At 40.2% G+C, this 24018-nt stretch overlaps 1 long non-coding RNA gene across 1 annotated transcript in view; it reads right to left on the bottom strand.

Moving 5' to 3' along the window:
* Positions 1-16238: 16238 nt before the first annotated feature.
* The window catches only part of LOC125097081 (uncharacterized), a 65295-nt gene continuing 57515 nt past the window's right edge, over positions 16239-24018 (bottom strand). Inside the window, exon 7 of the long non-coding RNA XR_007126485.1 lies at positions 16239-18115. This is a non-coding gene — a long non-coding RNA (uncharacterized LOC125097081). The remainder of the gene's footprint in view (positions 18116-24018) is intronic.

Genomic DNA, 24018 nt, shown 5'->3' with positions numbered 1-24018 from the left:
ACAAGAGAGGGAATATTACTGTAGTTCCAACAAATTAACAATTTATATGAAATTTATTAAATTTATTAAAAAACACTATTTATAAAAACTGATACAAGGAGGAATTTTGAAAAGCAGCGTAATTCTATATCAAGGATATTTAATATATTATTAAAAACATTCCCACAGGAATTTCAATAAAATTTTTATAAAGAAACCCCCCTTCCTCAAAAACAAAAAAAACCACTCCAGGTCCCAGTGATTTCTGGTTAATTTTATCAAGTATTTGGGAAAAAACCAATCCCAAACCACACAAACTCAGAACATAGAGAATGAGGGATCATTTCCCAACTCCATTTCTGAGGCCAGTATTAACCTATAAAGCCAAAGACTTTACAAAAGAAAAGAAAATCACAAGCAAATACTCCCCAGGAATCCAGATGCAACAATTCTTAAGAAAAAACACAAAAATCACATCTAGAAATATACTGAAAAGATAAGACATGATGACCAACTTAGCTGGGTTTGCTACAGGAATATGCATTTTAAAAATCAATGTAATCTATGTTAGCAGAATAAAAGAGAAAAACTACATGCATATCTCAGTAAGTGCAGAAAAGTGTTTTATAAAATCAAACATCGATTCATGATAAAAATTCCTAGCAAACTAATAGAAAGGAATTTCCTGAGTTTGAGCAAGGGTATCTTTTGTTACTATTATTCTTATTACTGAAACCCTGAATTCTTTCCCCTTAAGATGGAGAGCAAAGCAAAGAAGGATGTTCAGTCTTACTGCTTTTATTCAACGTTCCATGAGAGAGCCTAGTCAGTAAAATAATATAAGAAAAAGAAATAACAGACATATAGATAGAAACGAAAGAAAAAAAAACTGTCTTTATTCATATATAACATAATCATGCACATAGAAAAACCTAAGGAGTTTACCAAAAGCTACTAGAACTAGTAAATAAATTAATAGGATACATGGTCAATATGTAAAAATCAATTGTGCGTTTCTATGCACTATGTGGTTAACTGGATATTTAAAATATTATTTATAGTAGCATTAACTTATGTAATAGCATCAAAGTATATTAAATACTTAAGGATAAAATTAACAAAGTATATATAAGACTCATACAGTGAAAACCATAAAACACTGCTGAAAGAAGTTAAAGAACAAAATACATAGATACATTTTATTATTGAATTAAATGACTCAATCTGGTTAAAAATGTCAATTCTCCCCAAACTGCTCTATAGAATCTATGCATTCCCAGTCAGAATTCCAAAAGGTTTTATCGTAAAATTGACAGGTTTGTTCTACAGTTTAAATGGATATGCAAAAGATCTAAAAAGCTAAAATAATCTTGAAAGAACACTGTTGGAAGACTCACATAATTGTATTTCAAGACTTCAATATAAGAATACAATATACGGCAGTAATCAAGACAGTGTGGTATTGGCATAGACAAGGATAGTTCGACAGATCAGCAAAACAGAATAGAGTCCAGAAATAGACTCAAAGTTACATGGTCAAAAGATTTTTATAAATGCATTTTTTCAATGGGAAATACTATCTTCTCAACAAATGATGCTGGGGCTCACTGAATAAATATGTAAAAAAAAAAAAATTGGGCTATGGTCCCTATGTCACACTATATACTGTAATTCAAGATGAATCTTAGACCTAAATGTTGGAACTATAGAGTTTCCAGAAGAAAATATAGGAGAATATTTTTAGAAACTTCAGCAGGCAGATTTTTAAAGAAAAAGTAGTTAAAAAGCACTAAACATAAAAGTAAATGGATTTTTACACAAAATTTAAATTTTAAAATTTTGCTTATCATAAAATGCCATTAGTAAATGAAAAGGCAACCAGCTAAAGACTAACAAAAGTCTTGTATCCAGAACATATAAAGAATTACAAATCAATAATAAGACAACCAACCCTATTAACACTCAAGACTTGAACAGGCATTTCACAGAAGAAGGTTACAAACCATTAGGCAAATGAAGATGCTCAAATTATTAGTCACCAGAGAAAGGCAAAATAAAACCACGAACAGGTTCCATTGAATCCTTTAGGGTAAATAAAATTTTAAAAACTGATACCACCAAGTACGGGTGAGGATATAGACTAACTAGAACTCTCACACGTTGTGGATAAGCATTAAAATGGTACTAACAGGGGCATCTGGGTGGCTCAGTGGGTTAAGCCGCTGCCTTCAGCTCAGGTCATGATCCCAGGTCCTCAGGTCATGAACCCCCACATCGGGCTTTCTGCTCAGCAGGGAGCCTGCTTCCTCCTCTCCCTCTGCCTGCCTCTCTGCCTACTTGTGATTTCTCTCTGTCAAATAAATAAATAAAATCTTAAAAAAAAAAAATAAAATGGTACTAACATTTTGAAAAACTATTTGGCAATTCCTTATAAAAGAAACCCAGGAATTCTACTCCTAGGTGTTTGTTTATCCAAGGGAAGTAAAAACAAATGTCCACTAAAAGACTTGCATAAGAATGTCCCTAATAGCTGTGTCCATGAGAGCCAAAACATGGTAACAACTCCAATGCCCATCTAAAGAAGAAAGGATAACCACATTGTGATACATTTATACAACATGATAGTTACTTCTGAGCAACTTAAAAAAAAAATGAACTATTGATACCCAGAAGAAAATGGAAGTGAGGTACAAGAGAGTACACAGTGTATGATTCCACTGAAAGGAAGTGGAAGAAGAGGTAAAACGAATCTATGGACACGGAAACCAGAGAATGTGGAGTGGACACCAACCAGAAGGTTACACAAGGGAAACTTGTGGTGTGATGGAATATTCTACGTTTTGACAGGGAGTCTGGTTACTCAGGCATGTATGTTTTTCAGAACTCTTTGTACACTTAAGTTATCATTATGCATAAGTGTTGGCTCAGCTAGATTAGTGCAGATAAATAAGAATAACAAAGATGAGACTGGGAAGATACTTATACATAAAGGGCCTTGAACACTGTGCTGAGGAGGTCAGACTCAGCTCTGTAAAGCAACGGGGAGCTATAGATGGGCAACTACGGACAGGCAACAAGTAGGACAGTGCCTTAAAGACTGCATTTCAGAAAGTTTACTAAGGTGCTTTATATTTAGAAAGAAGGTATCTTTCCTAATAGCCATTTAAAAAAAAAACATTCTATTGATTTATTTCAGAGAGAGAGCTGAGGTGGGGAGGGTCAGAGGAAGAAGCAGGCTTCCTGCCAAGCAGAGAGTCCAATGCGGGGCTCGATCCCAGGACCCTGGGATCATGACCTGAGCCGAAGACAGACGCTTAACCAACTGAGCCACCCAGGCTCCCCTTAATAGCCTTTTTTAATATCATCAGTGGAAATGTTTGAATTCCTTGGCTATTAAGCTTAGGAAAATACACACGTGAGGACTTTGCTTAGCCTCCCTCCACTACTCTACCTCCAAGAGATCCCTTCTATATTTTATTTTGGTTTCTAGAAAATGAAAAAGTATAATTCCTGTATCAGAAGTATTTTCCTAAGTGTATTCTATAGGCTGATATGGAAGAGACCCAGAATTTCATTTAATTACAAAACGGAGGAGACTCTGGACTCCAGAAGGCGAAGGCTTTGGCTTTAGAAATGTAGCTTTACTTGCAGTCCAGGAGCCTTGGGGTGGGGGTGGGGCGGCGGGAAGAGTCAAAAACATGAGGATTTTACATAAAAAATGCAGACCTGTGGTAAGTTATGGCCTGTACTCTCCCTTTTGTAGCAGCTCCCTCTCTGCTCCACTCTGTCCTTGTTCCGCCTAGACGCTGCAGCTTTTAACGGTTACGGCACTGCCTGGAGCAGTCTCCACAAAGTCTCTGAGGAGTTATTTTATTTTTGTTGGTATCGTCTCTCTCATTTATGTTTGTAGAGAATGTAAATTAGGATTAAAGATGAGAGGGAGGAGGCCTTGGGCACATATGGCTCACAGAGCATGGCCTGGTTAGGTCTGCTTTGTTTTATAAATAAGTCATCAAACTGGATTTCTGGTCACTGGTGTGCTTCCTCCAGAATTTTCTTGAGCCGCCCATTACCTTTCCATCCTCTCCTCTGATAATTTTTCAGAAGCCAAGCCCAGCAGGCCACCAGTTCTCAATGAAGCAGCTATTTCTAAGAGGCTAAGCAAAATTTCTGGTTAAAATGAAACACTTACGTCTGCTCACTCAGCTGTATCACTTCAAAGAGAAAAAACAAATAAAACCTAGCTTCCTGTCATCTCCCAGCATTAAAGGAAGACAAAGTACAATTGCTTTCCATTTTGACTAGAAGCAAAACTACAGATGAGTAACATGATAGATCAAAAAGCCAAACAAACTGAAGTAACCTCTTCATCAGCGAAAGTCAACTAGCTGAAGAATGAAAACCTCCCACACGGATACCTTCTCCATCTCCCAAAAAGGTAAGCACAAAAAAGGAAGAGAAACTCTTTTCTAAACATAACCTAAATGAAACCTTGTAAATTATAACACAGTACTATACCTATACTACTGAAATCCGCACATACTTTTCAACTATCTACGAGGAATAAAAAGGAAACAACTAAAAGAAATAGAATTGTACTCATCATGGAAACTTTTCCTTTTCTAGAGGTGAAGCCTCCTCCTGCCACCTGACAGAGGTTTTGACTATAAGTGACCAAAATGGGGACTTTTCAGGTACCCTGAGACAGTCACCACTCTACTGAACCTTTTCCATCCTGTTTTTGGGCAGGACTCATTGGCTCACTCATTCATTAATTCACCATGTACTCATTCATTCATGCAGTGTCTACACTCTGTCCACAACTATTGTTAAAGGGCCACATGAAAACATTAGACATTACGGCTTTTATGGCTGTTGCTTTAAAAAGAAAAAATCTTATTTATTTGACAGAGAGAGAACACAAATAGACACAGAGGCAGGCAGAGAGAGAGGGGGAAGCAGGCTCCCTGCGGAGCAGAGAGCCTGATGTGGGACTTGATCCCAGGACCCTGAGATCATGACCTGAGCCGAAGGCAGTGGCTTAACCCACTGAGCCACCAGGCGCCCTGGTCGTTGCTTTAAGAAGAAAATATCTGATTTATTTATTTGAGTGAGAGAGCATGTAAGTGCAGGGGGAGGGGCAAAGGGAGGGAGAGACTCGCCACTGAGCAGGGAGCCTGATGTGAGACTGGATCCCAGGACCCTGAGATCATGACCTGAACCAAAGGCAGATGCTTAACCTACTGAGCCACCCAAGTGCCCCATATGGTTGTTGCTTTTTGACGATGCCAACATTTGATCATTTTGTAGAGCAACAGCATTCTTTCAAAAATTTCCAACCCCACCCTCACCCCTTAAGGCAAGAATAGAAGCTTTTCATAAGAAGGCAACCACGTTCTGATTGCTGTTCTTTTAGAATATAAGTAGAAGGATGTCTACAAGAGCTGAGGAAACACTGTGATGACAATTATGTTAATTAGATCACCAAAGAGTGTGGGCAAGCCATACCTTCTACCCTCAGTGTCCTTACACATAGAAGAGTTTAGAGTACAGGTGTCTGGGTGGCTCAGTCAGTTAAGCACCTGCCTTTGGTTCAGGTCATGACTGTGGGGTCCTGGGATCAAGCCCCTTGTCAGGTTCCCCGCTCTGTGGGGAATCTGCTTCTCTCTCTCCCTCTGCACTACCCCTCTTCTCATGCTCGTGCACACACACACACACACACACACTCTCTCTCTCTCTCTAATACATAAATAATTTTAAAAAGAAGAAAAGAAGAGTTTAGAATAGTTGAATGTTTTTAAATCTGTGGTCTATGGGCTCAAAACTATTTGGGGTACTTTTTAAAAAACTGTACATTCCTGTACTCTATCACTAGAGCTGCTCAATAAGAATTTCCGGAACTGAAGTCCCCAAGTCTGCTCTTAAAACTGGCACCCCAAGGAGATTTTCATATGTTGCAAAGTTGATAACCATTGCAATAATAATCTCTAAGGTCACTTCCAGTTCTAAAGGTCATGATCAGGTCCTCCATGTAGCAGAAACACTGCCACTGAGAAGGTGAGATTTTTTAATTGAGATGGGGGGATGTTGGGGTAGGGAGAAAAGTTTGGAAAACAGAAGTTTAGAAATTATTATACAGTTGAGTATACAGAGGAAAACTACAAAAAACTATAAAAACTACAAAAAGTAGTGTGATATTTACCCCTCTGATTTTGAAATGAATACTTCTAGTATGGTTTGTAATGGCAAAGGCTACTAAGAATAAACATTATAAAAATGTGCGGTTGATAAATTAAGCTATAATTAGAACGAGAATAAGAGAATAAATTCCAGATGCCTCTATTTCATGAAGCAGCACAATGACACTTGAGCAAGGGCTGTTCAACTTAAGTTGGAGATGACAAGTGTTTGCCGCAGAATGGAGTAAATATTTCTGGTAGAATGCCTTTAATCATCGTTCTGGTGGTGGATTATACTTCATTGGTGAGAGAAGAAAAACAAACTGAAGAATCTTAGCATAACTGAGGAAACATAACATTTGGATTTATAGTTAACGGTGATTGTTTGGAAACTGTCATTTATTCAGCTGTTTTTGAGAGCTACTGAAATAAAAAGCATATTTCTGGGTCAGAAAAATCACAAAAAGGAAAACATTTTCAAATCCAATAAATCCTGTCAGTAAGTAAACCAACCTCTCTAGGCTGGAAATAGCCGTATGCATTCACTGGAGTTTTCAGTCTCTCCCAGGAATATGATTAATTATTGAAGGAGCCGGGTTGGATGGGTTGGATGATGTCCTCAAAACAGACACAGGGAATTCCGGCCATAGCGACACTTCAGGCCATGCCCATTATCTCTAGCTGTGACCCAAAAATTAATTTTGAAAATGTAGGTGTCCTTCCAAGTTTCTGGGAGGGGTCTAATGTCATTATATCTGCAAATTTGTGAGTCTCTAGAAGCTCCCAGGGCCTCCTGACAAATGCAGAGTTTATATAAGTATCGTCCACCTACATATAGCTCAGGGAACACCGCAGCCTATTTCAGGGCACAACAGCTATAGCCTGTGGGATGCGCTGTATGGGACTTTGGTAAATAATGCTATCATCCCAATCTGTATTGTTCCAGAAAAACCATGTGCAGCCCAGATTTCAAATACTTTGTCTCACTGTCTGCTTAAGAATTACATCATCCGCTTGTAGCACCATTAAAAGTAACAAGAAGAAAAAAAAATAACAAGAAGAATACAGGTCTCATTCAATTATTTCAAACTGATCTTTAGGCAACTTCCTCGCCATTTCCCCTTTGCATAGGTCATTCTGCATTTCCGCTGCTCTCCTCAATCTTATCCCCTCCTTGAATCAGATCAGCAGCTATCTTCAACTAGTTGGGGGTAATAAAAAAGACTATTAATTATAAACACCTTTTTAAAGCTTGTCTGCCTTTCCTTCTCTTGCCTATAAACTTAGATATGGCCCCAATATCCTTTCGTTTCTTCTCAGAACACTTAAGTTTTCCACCTAGTGTTTAAGAGAATTGGAAATGATGTCTTTAAATTTGTATACAGTAATATTACACACTCACCATAGAAAAATAAGAAAATCAGACAGTATAGGTACTCAGGAAAGGACTTTCATCTTCTCACTCTACTTTGACTCTAATCCATCCGACCCTTTCACTTATTGATTCCGTACTATCACTGGCTCCCAAATGCACACCCAGACTTCTGAGCTCCAGACCCACATATCCCTATAACTACAGACTATCCACACGTGGATGTCCCACAGACACCTTAATTCACTATCACCTTAAATGCAAACTCTATCTTTTCTCCAAAATCAATTCTTCCTTCCAGTTATCTCTTCACTGGGGTCATGATTAAAGCCATCCTTGATCCCACCTGCTTATCATGTCTTCATATAATCAGGGATCAAGATCTGCCAATGCTATGTAAATAACATTGAATACCACCCCCAGCCCGCCATTTCCCCATCTCCTTATACCATCATTATATCCTGCCGGGATGACGGTGCTAACCTCCCATTTGGTCTTCTTGTATCCAGTCTGGCCTACCCTGCAATCTCTCCTCCTTATTATACTCCCAGGCACACATTTCTGTTCACATCTGTCTCTCTCCTTAAAATTACTCTCTGGAACCCCATCCTAGTTTAGAGCATCATGTCCAACGTCCCTAAAACAAAGCCCCTATCTGTCTTTTTCCATCACCTTCCACACTATCCATCCCTTCATTCAAATTCTGACTATGAGCTACAGTTTCAGCATGTGCTGGTCTCATTCTCATCTTTGGGCATTTGACATTCCTTCTCTCTGTCAAACATGCCCTCACCTCCCTTTGTTCTGCTGGGGAGCACATAGGCACCTTTCAGTTCTAATTCTCTCTCTTCTTGGCACCCTTCCCTGACATTTTGGGCATAGTTAAGGGCAACTTCTGTGTTCTCATAATACCTGTATCTGCCCCTCCTTTCACATGCTCTGTCCAGCCACACCTGGCTTTTGTCAGGTCCTCAGATATGCCACACTCTTTATGGCTCCTGGGCCCTCCCACACACTATTACCTCTGCCTGGAACTTTCTTTCCCCCTCTCTCTTTCTCTGCTTGCCTAACTGCTACCTGTCTTCCAGTTCTCAGCTTAAACCTCACTTCCTTCAGGACATCTGCTTTATTATACATTACACACTAGCTTAGTCCCTTTTGAGATCACTCACAGATCTCCATACTTCCCCTATTAGAACCCTTTATGGTTACCATGTGAGTAATTGTCTCTCTTCCCCAATAAATTACAAACTCGAGGTGCCTGGATGGCCCAGCTGGTTAAGCCTCTGCCTTTGGCTCAGGTCATGATCTCTGGATCTTGGGACTGACCCCTGTGTAGGGCTCCCGGCTCAGCAAGAAGTCTGCTTCTCCCTCTCCCTCTCCCCCTGCTCATGTGCGCTCTCTCTCTGTATCTCTGTCTCAAATGAATAAATAAAATCTTTAAAAAGCAATCAATCAATCCATCAATCAATCATAAACTTGATGGAGTCAAGGCCTCAATCTCTCTTCTTTCCTATTGTATCCAAGGCACTTAGAAGGGTACCCAGTATTCCACAGGAACTCAACAAATACTTCTTAATAAATGGGTTATACTACATATCACATTGCTATAATAATATGTCTAATAGGCCTTTCTTGGAGAGGACTGTTCTATTCACAGTTGCATGACTAGCCCATAGTACCATGCCTATACGTAGTAGGCAGTTAATACAAGTTGAATGAATGAGCTGCAATCAGCAAATCAGAACAGCTGTATCTTTTTACTGAGCTCATCTTTGACTCATTCACATTACAGTCCTCAGTCCATCTGCCTAGGACTGTAGACCCACAAGTAATACAGATATGTTACCATCAATATAAGTATATTTCTCCCACTGGAAACATAAGCAAGAACCTAAATTGGTCTAAGTTTGGTTTCCTCTCTTTCTTTAAACATTATGAGAGTGATATTAAATTATATGTTGGTCTCTGTCCAAAAAGGAGTGGGCAGAGAATATGCTATAAAAAGAGTAGTAAAAGAGAAGGAAGAAAAAGGGAACTAAGATCTGTTATATACCACACCTTGAGCCTAACTATGCTACAATAGCTCCATGAGGCAGTATAATCATGCCAATTTTCACAGAAAAGAAAAATAGTGCTCAGTTGATTGGGAAATCTGATGAAGACTGGTTGGGCATTAAGTCCCATACTTTTCCAATCATAACATACTACATAGGTGCAAAAGATGCTTTATTACTTCAATATTCTCTTTTGTGTTGTACTTCCTTCACTTATAATTATTTTTTTAAAATTAGCTGACATTTATTCAGAGCCTATTATGAGTCAGATATTAAAGCTTTAGATATATTTCTCTTTGAAAAATTGTATGAGCTTAGTATCGCCCCCCTACTATAGCTGTTACAACCGAGTCTCAGCGTTACTCTGAATATAGTTCATAAGCAGTAAGCAGCAGAACAGGAATTCAAACCCTGATTAGTAGGACTATAAAACCCATGGTCTTTCCATCTTACCATGGTGAGCATTATATTTTTGTTGAATTAAGTAAGGATGAAACTTCACATAATCACTGAGAATGTCTCTGGATCTTGCCCTTGTTTTAGAAGAGAAGGGAAAGTTGGGAAAACATTCTAGCCCATCATCTGGCACCTTCAACCTCTTTAGTATACGTATATAACATGTGATTGTAATAAGCCCCCAGCCTTTAGGGCAGAAAAAGGATAAATGGAATGGAGAAACTTTGTGCAAGTCAGTTTATGTAGAATAAGTAGGAAAAGCTAAACTATTCAGGCCGCCTTCCCATAATTTGTAAGAATGGAATTTACTTTTCTTAGGATAATTTTTAAAATTAATGCAATATTTTTAAAAACAACTTCTTTGATCCTGGAAAATATTAAATGTACCTAAAAACAGAGTGGATTTTTAAAGATATAATTTAAAGACATATTTTCCAAACCTGAATGCAGTTTGATAAAGAGGAGTGTAATTAAAGGATAACAAGATAGAATCTTTGGAATTGGGACTGTTCTGAAAAATCTTGGACACAGAGTGACCATGACAATCATATGGCACTTTTCACCTTTCATTATCCTTTAAACAAGGAGTGTGCAGTTCCTAAATGTTGGCAATGCAGTGTTATAAATTTAAACAGATTGCAGTAAATCATCAAAATCTGTTCTTTATGTCTGAAAAAGAATTAAGTCATGCAGGAAATGGCTTATGGTGTCTTTTGAGTACTCATCCATCAGTACGCTCTATTGCCCTGAAAAACTTCTTGGACAAGAAGCAGTGACAGATTCATATTTGCTTCTTAGGAGAGTCATAAATGTGCATCCTCTCCTTTCAAGTTTATTTCCATTTGCTCAATCGATGATTCTGCTTCATTCATGAGAATCTGAGTGTTAGGAAATCAGAAGAGATGAATCTATAAGCTGTTTGCTGCCACTTACTGGATAACCACTCTGCTTGCCTAAACAAATGGAGAAGAATTTTTAACTATTTGCTGACAATCATAAATATGAACCATCTAATTTTTACAAGTGTCAGAAAAATATTAGGAACAAAACTGATAAGAAAATTACTTTTCAAAGGCTACATGTCTTCTTAATAAAATCCACACTCCTTCCTACTACCTGGTTTATTTTTATTTTTATTTATTTTTTTGCCCAGGAGAAGAAAAGTATAGTTTTATATCTAAAGCAGAATATCCAGGAAAAAAAGAGAGGACGAGTGTAAGACCACATAGCGTGAGTAAGGAATTAAGAAGAACATTAGTAGTTAATTATAACTCATAAAAATGTTCCACTAGTACAAAGCTACAAGATGGAAAGCTTTACTCAGAATGAGTATCATCTGTTGCCTCCACAAATGTTTGCACAGTTTACTTGCTTTGGTGCAGAATATTCCAATTGGGTAGTCATGTCATCTAATGCAGCTCATTTCCCCCATTCATGTAGTACCACAAATCTATTAGAAAGAAGCCTTTGAACACTGTCACAGTCAAACAGGTGTCTAATCTTTCTACTACTACATTGTTCACTCTTGATTGTGTCTCAGCTGTTACTGGAGTTTGCATACTTCAAGCTAGAAATATCAGCTCATCCAAACATCCTACTTGGGGGGTGATTTTGGCTTGTGAAATAACTGTAGCCTTCTGTGGACCTCTGTATAAATGTAGTCAGAATGTCTACAGTTCTAATCCCAAGTAAAGTTCTGTCAAAAAATACTATCAGAAAAAATATAACTGAGTTAAATTAGCCGTCTGTGACAGAATGTTATGTATTTGAGCTGGAACCACCATTAAAGGCAATTCATAGCCCGTAGATAATGGAGTAGGCTAGTCGTTTCTTTCTCTGTTTTAGAAGTAAAGGGGCACGTGATATTGATGATAACTTTGGACTTGGCATGTGCCAAACATCTTGTGTAGACTGCTGCATTTATTCTGTAGGTAGAAGAAGAGCATTTGACAGGTAAAGAAACTGACACCCCAAAAAGCAGAGCAACGTTCAGAGGGCATATGGCCAAGTAGTGTGGAGCTGGGACTCGGACTGACTTTGACAACAGAGCACACCTCTTACCCACGATGCTTTCTTACATCCCCAGTTAACTGAGATAGGTATTCATATTCTTGGCATAATATTCTTTTGGCTGCCATTTGTTGATTTACAATTAATAAAAATTTTAGTTTAGGTATTTTAGAAGATGTGTCTAGAATAAGCATCTATAGCTCTAAGCCAGATATATCTGGGTGGGGGGATTCTGGCTCTCAGTGGGCTACCTCCACTCTCCCCTCTCTCCTCCCTCTGAATACATCCCAAGAAGACTGCACTGACCCGAGAGTGCTCCTCATTCTGTGTCTCCACGGCAGCAAAGGCAACATCATCCATCCACTCAGTTGCCCAAACCAGAATCCTGAGCACCATCTGGATTTCTCCTTCTCCCTTTCTCTCTACATAAAATCACTAAGTCTGTGATGCAGTATGCTAAATATCTCTTAAACCCATCTACCTCTCTCCGCCCTCAGTGCTCAGTGACTAGTTCATATTGCTACCATTCCCAGCTTAGGGTACCTTGGTAGTACCCTGATGTGTCTCCCCTCTCTTGCGACCCTCCAAACTTCTTCACTCTTCAAACTGTTCTGCTCCAGAGGTACTGAGAGTATAATTTCATTCTTCATTCTCTCCCTTGTTTAAATCTTTTGACTGGTTCTGCATTTCTCTTGGGGTCAAGTCTCTTCTCAATATGACCTTTATGCAAGGAGTCCTGTTTACCACTCTAGTAGGGAAGACAGATAAAAGCAACCCAATGAACACATACAGGTATTTATAAGTTGCTCTAAATGGTGTGAAGGAGGGATGCCTTGTGGTTTAGTCGGTCAGGCGTCAGACTCTTGATTTCCGCTCAGGTCGTGATCTCAGGGTCATGGGATTGAGCCCTGTGTCAGGCTCCATGCTCAATGAGGGAGTCTGCGGGAGATTCTCTCTCTCCTTTTGCAACCCCCACCCCCGCCCCTGCTGCTCACACACACTTTCTAAAATAAATAAATAAACCTTTAAAGAAAATGAATGGTGTGAAAGAAATAGGTAACTGAGAAAGACGCGCACAAGCGGTGGCTGGAGGCTATGGCCACGGGGGCTCGTTTGAGTAAAGGGAAACTGATCGAATAAAGGCTACAGTTAGGAGAGAATAAAGTACCATCAAGAACTTAAAAAGTGTCCTGCATGGCTGGGGCAAGATCATCAGAGGAAAATCGGCATGAGCTGAGGTTCACAGCCTTGGACGCTGGGATGAAGTCTGGATTCTATCCAAAGAGAAATGACAATCCTTTGCCAACTAAGCAGATATTCCTGTCTGCTTTGTGGAGGGTGGGGCGCTGAGCATACAATACCAGGAGCCAGTAAGGAAGAGACTGCAGAGGTTTAACAAAAAGAAATGGAACCAGACTAGAGTGGTGGCAGAGGAAGGGAAGGCTGCTGAGTAGATCTGCCACATTTTTCAGCAGGGACTGGAGGGACCTGCCAATGATTTGAACATGGATGTTCTGGAAAGGAAGGAATAAAGGCTGTCTCTAGGTTTCTTGGCCAAAGTCCTAAGTGGGCCACTTCATGGAAAGGGAAGCTTGGGTGAAGAGCAAACTAGAATCAGAAGACTTTTTCTTGAACATGTTAAGTTTGAGATGCTCCTGAAACACTAAAGTGGAACAGTCAAAGAGGCTATTGGTTTGGAGCATGAATCAGAAGATAGGTCTGGATCAGAAATGAAGAGTGGGACTACATACCCTTATGGATAGCACATGTAAAAGCCTCCAGCAAACTTCTCCTGACTTCCAATCTGGGTAGGGACCCCGTTGTGTCTAGCATCACATCCTCAACTTCCTCCTCTACTGTAAGGATGATTTCGTCCTTTGCTGTACTGATACCACCCCACAACTAACATGTGTTCTCCATCCAATGTTGAGCTAGTTTCATGTGGCCAGTGACTGGTCTCTGTTCACTACTGTGCTCCCAGTCTGGTCCTGTGAATGCTCTCCACCCAAAAAGGAAGTGGATATTCAATACTGACCCACACTCAGTGGAAGAGGAATAAGCTCCACCCCTTGAAGGGAGGAATTTCAAAGAATCTCTAGACACGTCTTTCAAGATTTTATTTATTTCAGAGAGAGATCATGAGCAGGGGGAGGAGCAGAGGGAAAAGGAGAGAGAGAATCTGAGGCAGACTCTGTGCTAAGCATGCAACACGATGTAGGGCTTGATCCCATGACCCTGAGATCACAACCTGAGCCAAAATCAAGAGTTGGATATTCAACCAACTGAGCCATCCAGACACCCCTAGACATGTCTTTAAACCACCAGACTTAGCAAAATATACTTTTTATTTTTATTATTTTTAAAGATTTTTATTTATTTGACAGACAGAGATCACAAGTAGGCAGAGAGGCAGTCAGAAAGAGAGGGGGAAGCAGGCTCCCTGCTGTGTAGAGAGCCCAATGCAGGGCTCAATCCCAGAACCCTGAGTTCATGACCTGAGCCGAAGGCAGACGGTTAACCAACAACTGAGCCACCCAGGTGCCCTTTCACAAAATATATTTTTTAAAGATTTTATTTATTTGACAGAGAAAGAGAGAGAAAAAGAGATTGTGTGCACAATCAGGGAAGTGGTAGGCAGAGGAGAGGGAGAAGGAGGCTCCTCGCTGAGCAGGAGCCCAGTGGTGGGGCTTGATCCCAGAACTTTGGGATCATGACCTGAGCCAAAGGCAGATGGTTTAACCAACAACTGAGCCACCCAGGTGCCCTTTCACAAAATATTCTTCGGTTTATTGTTTGTTTTGAGTTTATAAAAGCAATCTCTGAGTGTGTTGAACTATGAAATTTCATTCTTAGAAAATTTTAAGATGACTAGTTACAAACTAAATTCTCACTCTTCTCATATCTGACTGCAAGGTTATCTTTGCTTTGAGCGCAAACTTGGAATTACAAAAAACTTTATAACTAACAGAACTGTTCTTACTTCTAAGAGAATATATACAAAAGAATACTCAAGAGTGATTAATTTCATTATTAGTTTACATTGATAAAATAATACTACCTGTCTGCCGTCAGACTTCTAGGATAAGTAAAAAAGAACCCTACCACTGAAAAAAGAATGCTTGTCAACACTGCAATGGATAATCTGAGTTTTAATTGCCTCATTTACTTTTGTTAATTTACAATGGGCAGTAAGTGGTTACGTGCTCTTCTTTATCAGTATCATTCTCTCAAGAAAGTTTGGTGAGAAGTGGAAACTACTACCTCTAGTTCATGAGGTTTTTGTTTGCTCTGGGATTAGTAAGGTAAGAGAGCAAAGGCCACCTGTAGAATCAGTGTGACATTATAGGTTATCCTAATATATCATTAAATGAAGGCTCTGCTAAATCTTTTCAAGAAAAGCTGGAAGAAGTCCCCTATTTAACTTTGCTTTTAAGAAACTCTTTTACAGGGCACCTGGGTGGCTCAGTGGGTTAAGCAACTGCCTTCAGCTCAGTCATGATCCCGGAGTTTCAGGATCAAGTCCTGAATTGGGCTCCCAGCTCCACCCGGGAGTCTGCTTCTCCCTCTGACCCTTCTCTCCTTTCATGCTCTCTCTGTTACTCTCTCAAATAAGTTAAAATCTTTAAAAAAAAAAAAAAAAAAAAAAGAAACTATTTTACAATGTCACACAACAAATTTGTTATGTTTTAATCAAGGCATTTTTATCGAATCAACAATGGAGATATAAGAACTTCATTTCAGGGGCGCCTGGGTGGTTCAGTGGGTTTAAGCCGCTGCCTTTGGCTCAGGTCATGATCTCAGGGGTCCTGGGATCGAGTCCCGCATCGGGCTCTCTGCTCAGTGGGGAGCCTGCTTCCCCCTCTCTCCTCTGCCTGCCTCTCTGCCTACGTGTGATCCCTTTTCTCTGTCAACTATAAGTAAATAAAATCTCTTAAAAAAAAAAAAAACTTCATTTCAATGCTATAAATCAGGTGTTAACTTCCAGTTTTCTTCTGAAAAGAATTATTCTTTGCTTCTCCATTTCTCTTGCCATCACTGAATTTTCCTATACTCAACTATTACTAGTATTTCCTGCTGCTGAAGACCTGACCTGAGCTGTTCTCTTCACTGGATAAAGTGCCACATTACAGATTATTGTCATGTAGACATATTTTCATGTTTAAAAAAAAAAAACCAATGCTCTGTGAAGGCACAGAAAAGAGCAAATGCAGCCCTCAGCTGCTTTTGTATTGAGGGTCCGGGGGCCTCTTTCCCATTAGATGGACTGCTTGCTTCCTGCTGGAGGCCCTAGGAGATGGTTCTCGGTGCCTCAGAAGGCAGCCGGTCCATTTTTAGACATCCATAATTATTTTATATAGAAAATCCTCTTTAGATAGACCGATTCACCTCCATGTTCTTTCACATCGCCCTTCTGTTCCCATCTCCAGGGGTCCGGATGCATGACCTCCCCACTCTTCTCTGACTCCAGTACCTCACCTGTTTCTCTGTTTCTCACTGCGCCCTGTTTGTTCTTCTAGCCTTTTCCCACGTGTTAAATTTCCTAGATCCTCCCAACCCAGCTCCCTGTATCCTTCAGGCCGGCTGTTTTTCAGATGAGATCGGAAGCATTCGGGGTGGTACGGCCGAAGACTTGGCGCGGTTTTTCAATAGTGCGCTTTCAAGAATCTGCTCCCGGCTGAGTTTGGGCGGACAGACCTGAATCTGTCGCAAGCCTGGTCACATATGGGCCCAACTCCGTGGAGGGATGATGTCCTTATCTACACACACGCTGGGTGGGAGGGAGGCAGCAACAAGACGTGACAAGGCTTGTGTGTAGTAAGAGGGTCACGCGAAACATTTAGCCCATAACCTGATAGATGGGAAGCACTGAGTACACGTTAGCCATGTATGTAATTTTAAACATAGATTCCACTTTCATCAACCTACTGTGGGAACGAAATGTCCCCTCCTGAATTCTGAACACCAGAACCCTCTGAATGGAGCTCGAATCTGTACTAACTTTCTCAGCACCCCGCGCACACGGCTGACTCATACTGAGCTCATCAAAACTCCTCAGTCTTTCTTACATGCGATTCTAGTTGACAATCTTTCTCATCGGCCTTGCACAGTTTTTTTTGCTGTTGTATTTGTAGTGTGGTTTTAAAAAATGACGTCATCAGTTCTACTATGTTAAGTGCAACCGATGGTCCTAAGCCACAGGAATCATGTGGGACTCTGCGTCATCACTGTGCTTCCCAGCCGAGCAGAACTAGTAGAGAGTCCAGTCGCTGTCTGCATCTCTGCCACTGAGACTTGACAAGATACAGTGTATTCTTTGCCGAAAAGAATAGCTTTATTCCTCACAGCTCTCTGCCCTGCTGGCTTCTGAGCAGCAGCGAGTTCCCAGTTAGCTTCAGGTTTTCTGTGGTGATCTAGGCTTCGGTGAATCCTCTGCTGGTTCTTCTTCCTTATGAATGCCAAACAGCAGCCCATGTGTGTTCTGGCCACTTTTCACATATTATTAGCTCAGTAAAACTGTGGGTCACGTCAATGCCAATGAACTCTCATGCTCGAGGTTACAATATCAGTTACCACGTCCTGCACACTATGGTCATGGGAGGTCATGGGATTGCTAGAGAAAATCTATATGGGTTTACACAAACCCCCACCCCCCACACCCAGGATTAAACTTAGACTTTCAAAACACATGCTTTCTCCCTTTTGAGAGGACAAAATACTTACAAGTCTAAGTTTCTATCTAATTGGGTTATCCTGGACAAATTAGTGAACATTTCTGGCCACAAAAAAAAAAAATGAGGGGTTTAAATTGCCCAAGGTGCAGAATTCTATAGTTCATTTTAATGCTATTTCCATTGAAAAATTAGTCTTGTACTAGGGTCTCCCTAGATCGTATAGGATTATAGTATAGTATCAGTATTTTCCAGCTTTATTGTTTGTCCATAGCATTGAACCAAGGATGCGAAGTGATCCACGATGATCATAATTTCCAACACAGGCCTGCAGCAGAAGTATCTTGGGTGTCTCGACATTTTCAATTTTCTGATGCTCGGTGTCATTGAGTGCTGTTGAAACACATTATCCTATATCAGTCAAAACTGCCTCGTCCTCCTCTCTCCCCTACCATTGCCTGAGTTTATGCCTCTCTCTGTAGTAGCCTCCTGGCTCACAGTCGTCCTGTCTGTCCTCCAGTGCTGCCGATGCAGTCAATGAAAAATACAAATCTGGTCGCGAGGTTCCCCAGACCCTCCAAACCTCCTTTTGCACTTGACAAAGACACTGAAGGTGTATGGATTATCCTAATTAAATCGTAAAGTAGCCTCCACTTAGGGACACAAGGTGGGAAATTGGGGGTTATACATTTGTATAACAAACTTCTGTTTATTTATTCTGTTAATTCTCTTAACCTCTTCCTGCCTCCACCATCCACACTGCAGTATGTAATTGGATTATTTTAATAGCTACCAGGTCTTTCTATTCCTAAATCCATGTAATCCAGAGCCCGCAGCCCCATGTCCTGAAGTTCTACCACCTTGAAAGTACAGGTTGAACTGCAGGAAGAGAGGCTGGGACAGTGCACAAGGGCTGACTACCTCACGTTAGAACTTAGAAGATGATCAAAACCATTACCAACCTGGGAGATGTAAATTGAAACTATAAGGAGGTGTCACTACACATCCATCACAATGGCTAAAATAAAAAATAGTGACAACTCTAAATGCCAGCGAGGATGTGGAGAAACTAGATCCCCCATCCACTGTTGAAGGGTATGTACAATGGCACAGCCACTCCGGAAAGAGTTCGGCAGCTTTTAAAAAAACGATACCTGCAACCATATGACAGCAATTTTCGTCTTGGGCATTTATCCCAGAGAAATGAAAACTGAGGCTCCCATAAAACCTATGCAGGAATGTTCATAGCAGCTTCATCTGTAGTAGCCCCAAACTGGAAACACCTCAGATGTTCTTCAATGGGATACTGGTTAAGCAAACTGGAGTACATCCATCATAACTACATAATACTACTCAACAGTGAAGAGGAATAAACTACAGACAGACACCAAAACTTGGATGAATCTCCAGAGAATTATGCCGAGGAAAAAATGCCAAAAGGTTCCATGTTATATGATTCTCTTTATGTAATATTCTTGAAATGAAAAAATTTTGGGAATAAAGAGCCAGACTAGTGGTTGCCCTGAGTTAGGGAAGAAGGATGGAGGGAAGAAGGGAGGTGGGTGTGGTTAATAAAAGGGCAACAGGAGGGATCCTTGTGATGGAATCTTCTCGATCTTGACTGTGATGGTGGACACATGTAAGATGAAATTATATAGAACTACACACACACACACACACACGTGAATACAAGTAAAACTGGGGAAATCTGAATAAGGCTGGAAGATTATATCAATGTCAATATCCTGGTTGTAATATCACACTATGATTTTGTATGATGTTACCACTGGATGAAACTGTGCAAAAAGTACATAGGATCTCTTTGTATTCTTTCTTCCAACTGCAAGTGAATCTACAATTATCTCGATAAAAATTTCAATTAAAAAACAAAGATCTCTGAAGAGAATGGACTGGAATTGAGGGCAGGAGCTGTTAGAGTGGATGCAGGGAGACCGGTTATGAGGTGACTAGCACGAAGATAATGATGATTTGGGCTGTGTTCAACGCTGGGAGAGTGGCAATGGATAGGAAGATAACTGGGTTTGATGTGGACTCCAGAGTCTAGACCTTTGACTTTTTTTTTTTTTTTTAAAGATTTTTTATTTATTTATTTGACAGAGAGATCACAAGCAGGCAGAGAGGCAGGCAGAGAGAGAGGAGGAAGCAGGCTCCCTGCTGAGCAAAGAGCCCGATGCGGGACTCGATCCCAGGACTCCGAGATCATGACCTGAGCCGAAGGCAGCGGCTTAACCCACTGAGCCACCCAGGCGCCCCTAGACCTTTGACTTTTGAAAGGAATTTTCCCAGAAAGCTTCCCGAAACCCCAAACTTATAAAAACCATAAATGTATAACAATGATATCAATTTCAATAACATATACTTAAAAATTCATTAATATTCTTTACTTCTCTTGGCTGCAATAATTCAAAAACAAGAACAAAGCCAAATTATGAGTGGAGACTGGGCACCTCACCCCAGCTCCTTGTGAGTGGAATCTGGTGCCAAGCCTTCCTGCCGTCCCTACCCTCACCAATGTAAACATCTACAAACCTCGAGTTGGCCTCAGAACCCCACCCCTCTCTATCTTTATCTTGAACGACAAAGGGATAAGGAAGATGGCAAGGTCAAGTTTGCTTCCTATTTTCCCAGGCATCCCCAAAATGCACCATCTCACATACCAAACCTTTTTCTCGTTATGTCTTCTTCCCATCCTGTGCCTCAGATTAAACTCTGAGATTAAACTCCATTCCTTCAAATTTATATGCTTTCTCTACAGGCCTCTGAGGTACTTTTACAAGAAATGTTAAATTTCTGAATACCAAAGGCCTATGCTGCTATTGTTTCCATGTGGAGGGGACAGTGTTTTTCCTCTGGTGAGATAAAGTGACTTTTTTTTTTTTTTTAAGATTTTATGTATTCATTTGACAGAGTGAGATCACAAGTAGGCAGAGAGGCAGGCAGAGAGAAAGAGAGGAGGACACGGGCTCCCTGCCAAGCAGAGAGCCCGACTCAGGACTTGATTCCAGGACCCCCAAGACCATGACCCGAGATGAAGGCAGAGGTCCAACCCACTGAGCCACCCAGGCGCCCGATAAAATGACTTTTATCCAAAAAAGTCTTCAGAGCCATGAATAATAATTTAAGATCTAAACAAGATCCTGGCCCCAGGGCTCCTGGGTGGCTCAGTGGGTTAAAGCCTCTGCCTTCGGCTTGGGTCATGGTCCCAGGGTCCTGAGATCGAGCCCCACATCGGGCTCTCTGCTCCGTGGGGAGCCTGCTTCCTCCTTTCTCTCTCTGCCTACTTGTGATCTTTGTCTGTCAAATGAATAAATAAAATCTTAAAAAAAAAAAGAACCTCGCCCCAAAAGAGAGAAAACAACTCAAAGAAAGTGAAGTACCATTCTAAACCAAATGTTTAAGAAAAAAATAAATAAAATAAAAAATAAAAAATCATTTTAGAAAAGCACTAGACATCTGGCCCTTGGTAACTCCACTGTGGCTTTCAACTATCAGGCCAGAGGGGAAGGAAGTGATGAAGTCCAGAATGTTCTTGGGGAAACTAAAGAGGACAGTTCCAACTACTGGAGAGTCCAAGAGGCCCTAGTCCACTGTATTCCCAAGTGGTCAGGCACGGAGAACATCAGCGATAGGATGGCTGAGTCCCTAGGAAATCACTGGGAAAGTTTCAAGGGTGTCAAACGATCCATGTCCACAGGCTGACAGCTGAGTTATAGCTTTGGGAGATTTGAAACTGAAAAGAAAGTTTAGAAATGAGTCAAGTGCCTGGGTTCTTCAGAATGGCATTGAATATCACCTCTGAAATGGAGCGGGAGGTGACAGAGCTACCAGGAATGAGAATCCCGTGCAGAACGATTAGAGCTAAAAAATAAAAATAAAAATAAACAAAATCATACTTGGGAAACTGAGAACACAAGATAAAGCTCTAAACAGTTACACCTATTTGTTTTATGACAACTCACTATTTTATCTACTTCTTTACCTCTTGAAAGATGTACTTTTAGTATATGTGCTGCCGAAGCGAGCACGAAAGATGTACTTTTAAATTTTATTTTATTTTAGAGAGCACACACGCCCCAGTGGTGTGGAGTGGGTTGGGGGGATGCAGAGGGAGAGATAATTCCAAGCACAGAGCCCAATGCAGGCGGCTCCGTTGCACTACCCTGAGATCATGACCTGTGCCAAAACCAAAAGTCAGATGCCCAACCGATGAGCCATGCAGGTCCCCCCAAAATGTGCTTTTAAAAAGATTTATTTTGTAGCATAAAGTAGGTGAAGATACATACATAACGTTTTCACTGTTGAGGTATTTTCCTTAAAACTGCTGTTTCTTTCCCATCTCCCTCCTGACCCCCTTTTTTCTTTTATATTTTTGTCCACATACAAAAAGTCATTTAAATATCACTTAAATTTCTAAACATTTGGTAAAATTTGAAGTAAGCTTATCCTTTAAGTTGAAGCTCATAGTCTTTTTGGTGAAGCCTTCCTAAGAGACAGTCATTAGAGACATTAGATAGTAAAGATTTGCTTCCTCATCTGACCCCCTCTTTTGTTCATATGGAAACTGCAAGGGCCTTTTTTTCACCTTTGTGTTTCTCAGATTACTACAGGACCTGTAAAATAGTAGGGCTCAATAAAAATCTGTTGAATAAAAGAGAAACCAAACAAAAGAGGACCTGGTAGGACTGATATTAAATCATTAAAATCATTAGTTCTTCTGATCACATGATTTGCAAGGCCTGTGACAAAGTTCCAGAGGAAGAAGGCATCACTGGTGTCTCTCATCATATCATCATTTGCATGCCTAGAAGCTTCTAGAAAATGCTGTTGAATGGCCTTTAATGAGGGCGACAGTGCTGAGCCTCTGTGTGACTAGGGCATGGTGACCTGCCAAAGATAACCATCTCATCAAGCTTCTTGAGCAGTGTATGCATTGTCCTAAAAAGAAAAATAAGCTCTTCTCATTGTAGCATGGCAAAAGTCATCACCTACCCCAAGGTCACTGCTTATAGCTGATAGGTCCCACTAAAATCTGCTTTGGGGAAACTTGGCTGGGTATGGATATTCAAAACACAAAACACACAAAAGCAATGAAATACATAAATAAATATACATATAAACAATCTCAAACTCAGAGAAAATGTACACATACAGTATAAAAAACCATTTCTCCTACCCATTTGAGAGTAGATGGCTGACATTATGCTCCATTACTCTCTAACACTTTTTTGTGTGTATTTCCTATAAATGAAACCATTCTCCTATATAACCACAATATAACCACTAAAATCAGGAAATTAATATTGATACTTTACTATAATTCTCAGGCTCTAGTCAAGTTCTCCAATTATCCTCAAGCATGCACTTTGTAAGAAAAAGAGGCAGTCCTAAATCCAGATCTTGCAAAACAGGTAACACCTTATTATCATGTCTCCTTAGTTTCATTCTATCTGGAATAGTTCTTCGTCTTTCTCTATCATAAGCATGACACTTTCAATGTTTATAGGCCATTTATTTTGCATAATATTCTTCAGTTTAGGTTTGTGTGATGCTTCCTCATGATTAAGTACCCATTATACATCTTAGGCAGGAATATCACAGAAGTGATGATGCGTTCTCATTTTATCCTATTCAAGGGACACATGATTTGTATTTGTGCCATTACTGGTGACGCTAACTTCAAACACTTGTTTAAGTTCCTGTCTGCTTGACTTCCGTACTGTGAAATTACTTTTAATAAATATTTTCCGAGGAGGCTCTGAGATAATGTATCACTCCTCATCAAACTATTAATTTATTCACCACTTTTTAAAATACCTGCTTGAACTCATGGTTTCCTACTTTATTGAATACCTTACAGTCTACACTTCATTTTCTTGCTGAAATTGCCCCACTTTTTTCCAATAGGAGCTGCAACAAGGTGGTGTCTGTGTCCCCATCATTCTTTGAGCACTTCTTTATTTCAGGCTCTATAAGAGGTTCTGGGCTCATCTTGTATTTTCCCTACCTCACTACTGAAGTCAACCAATGATCTCCAAGGACCTCAGAAGAAGGGTACTTAGAAACTAAGATCGGAATGCTAGATGTACTCAGTGTTTTTGGGATGCCAATGTTCCCAGACCCTCTCAGAGGACAAAACTAGTAATATATGTATTTGAGTATCTCTCCCTCCCTTTTTCTCTTTCATCCGTTCATTGAAAATCTTGAGTTCACACTCCAATCTTCAATTCCAGCCCAACACCATCATCCTTAATATTTTCTTCCTTGATCAATCAATG

Source organism: Lutra lutra, chromosome 4 (genome assembly GCF_902655055.1).
Source record: "Lutra lutra chromosome 4, mLutLut1.2, whole genome shotgun sequence".
Taxonomy (NCBI): Eukaryota; Metazoa; Chordata; class Mammalia; order Carnivora; family Mustelidae; genus Lutra; species Lutra lutra.
The sequence above is the reverse complement of the archived record's forward strand: the minus strand, read 5'-3'. Positions and strand labels throughout refer to the sequence as shown.